Below are 2,852 nucleotides of genomic sequence, written 5' to 3' on the forward strand. Positions count from 1 at the left end.
TTCGTCATTTGTTATCGAATCGACTTAAAGCCAGATCGTCACATTGGCCGCTCTTCTCTCTGAAACGGTTGTACTTATCGTCTGCAAAGCTATGTCGCGTGCTGCGGTATGCGGAGACACTAAAAGCACCATAGTAGAACACAGATGAAGCTTCTATGATGATGTAATAGCCAGTAAGAAGTAGTACAATTCATGTTTTAGGTATCGATTATTGACTTTTTAGCTGGCTTTGGTGCCTTGGACATGAGCTAGGACCTTAAGATTCTGCATGAAAGGAGGACTAGCAGCCGCGTTGGATGGGAGAATGTGAAAATTGTTCATATGTAGTAAAAACCTGAGAAATCCGTCCGTTTTCGTCATTTGTTATCGAATCGACTTAAAGCCAGATCGTCACATTGGCCGCTCTTCTCTCTGAAACGGTTGTACTTATCGTGTGCAGAGCTATGTCGCGTGCTGCGGTATGCGGAGACACTAAAAACACCATAGTAGAACACAGATGAAGCTTCTAAGTTGATGTAATATCCAGTAAGAAGTAGTACAATTCAAGTTTTAGGTATCGATTATTGACTTTTTGCAGGCTTTGGTGCCTTGGACATGAGCTAGGACCTTAAGATTCTGCATGAAAGGAGGACTAGCAGCCGAGTTACACAGGAGAATGTGAAAAGTGTTTATATGTAGTAAAAACCTGAGAAATCCGTCCGTTTTCGTTATTTGTTATCGAATCGACTTAAAGCCAGATCGTCACATTGGCTGCTCTTCTCTCTGAAACGGTTGTAATTATCGTCTGGAAAGCTTTGTTGCGTGCTGCGGTAAGCGGAGACACTAGAAGCACCATAGTACAACACAGAAGAAGCTTCTAAGATGATGTAATAGCCAGTAAGAAGTAGTACAATTCAAGTTTTAGGTATCGATTTTTGACTTTTTAGCTGGCTTTGGTGCCTTGGACATGAGCTAGGACCTTAAGATTCTGCATGAAAGGAGGACTAGCAGCCGAGTTGCAGGGGAGAATGTGAAAAGTGTTCATATGTAGTAAAAACCTGAGAAATCCGTCCGTTTTCGTCATTTGTTATCGAATCGACTTAAAGCCAGATCGTCACATTGGCCGCTCTTCTCTCTGAAACGGTTGTACTTATCGTCTTCAAAGCTATGTCGCGTGCTGCGGTATGCGGAGACACTAAAAGCACCGTAGTAGAACACAGATGAAGATTCTAAGTTGATGTAATAGCCAGTAAGAAGTAGTACTATTCAAGTTTTAGGTATCGATTATTGACTTTTTAGCTGGCTTTGGTGCCTTGGACATGAGCTAGGACCTTAAGATTCTGCATGAAAGGAGGACAAGCAGCCGAGCTGCACGGGAGAATGTGAAAAGTGTTCAAATAGAGTAAAAACCTGAGAAATCCGTCCGTTTTCGTCATTTTTATCGAATCGACTTAAAGCCAAATCGTCACATTGGCCGCTCTGCTCTCTGAAACGGTTGTATTTATCGTCTGCAAAGCTATGTCGCGTACTGCGGTTTTCGGAGACACTAAAAGCACCATAGTAGAACACAGATGTAGCTTCTAAGATGATGTAATAGCCAGTAAGAAATAGTACAATTCAAGTTTTAGGAATCGGTTATTGACTTTTTACCCTTGTTTGGTGCCTTGGACATGAGCTAGGAACTTAAGATTTTACATGCAGGAGGACTAGCAGCCGAGTTGCACGGGACAATGTGTAAAGTGTTCATATGTAGTAAAAACCTGAGAAATCAGTTCGTTTTCGTCATTTGTTATCGAATCGACTTAAAGCCAGATCGTCACATTGGCCGCTCTTCTCTCTGAAATGGTTGTACTTATCGTCTGCAAAGCTATGTCGCGTGCTGCGGTATGCGGAGACACTAAAAGCACCATAGTAGAACACATATGAAGCTTCTAAGATGATGTAATAGCCAGTAAGAAGTAGGACAGCTCAAGTTTTAGGTATCGATTATTGACTTTTTAGCTGGCTTTGGTGCCTTGGAGATGAGCTTGGACCTTAAGATTCTGGATGAAAGGAGGAGTAGCAGCCGAGTTGCACGGGAGATTGTGAAAAGTGTTCATATGTAGTAAAAACCTGAGAAATCCGTCCGTTTTCGTCATTTGTTATCGAATCGACTTAAAGCCAGATCGTCACATTGGCCGCTCTTCTCTCTGAAACGGTTGTACGTATCGTCTGCAAAGCTATGTCGCGTGATGCGGTATGCGGAGACACTAAAAGCACCATAGTAGAACACAGATGAAGCTTCTAAGTTGATGTAATAGCCAGTAAGAAGTAGTACAATTCAAGTTAAAGGTATCGATTATTGACTTCTTAGATGGATTTGTTGCCTTGGACATGAGCTAGGACCTTAAGATTCTGCATGAAAGGAGGACTAGCAGCCGAGTTGCACGGGAGAATGTGAAAAGTGTTCATATGTAGTAAAAACCTGAGAAATCCGTCCGTTTTCGTCATTTGTTATCGAATCGGCTTAAAGCCAGATCGTCACATTGGCCGCTCTTCTCTCTGAAACGGTTGTACTTATCGTCTGCAAAGCTATGTCGCGTGCTGCGGTATGCGGAGACACTAAAAGCACCATAGTAGAACACATATGAAGCTTCTATGATGATGTAATAGCCAGTAAGAAGTAGTACAATTCAAGTTTAAGGTATCGATTAACGACTTCTTAGATGGATTTGGTTCCTTGGACATGAGCTAGGACTTTAAGATTCTGCATGAAAAGAGGACTAGCTGCCGAGTTGCATGGGACAATATGAAAAGTGTTCATATGTAGTAAAAACCTGAGAAATCCGTCCGTTTTTGTCATTTGTTATCGAATCGCCTTAAAGCCAGATCGT

The sequence above is a fragment of the Schistocerca gregaria genome, unplaced genomic scaffold (genome assembly GCF_023897955.1).
Source record: "Schistocerca gregaria isolate iqSchGreg1 unplaced genomic scaffold, iqSchGreg1.2 ptg000492l, whole genome shotgun sequence".
NCBI lineage: Eukaryota > Metazoa > Arthropoda > Insecta > Orthoptera > Acrididae > Schistocerca > Schistocerca gregaria.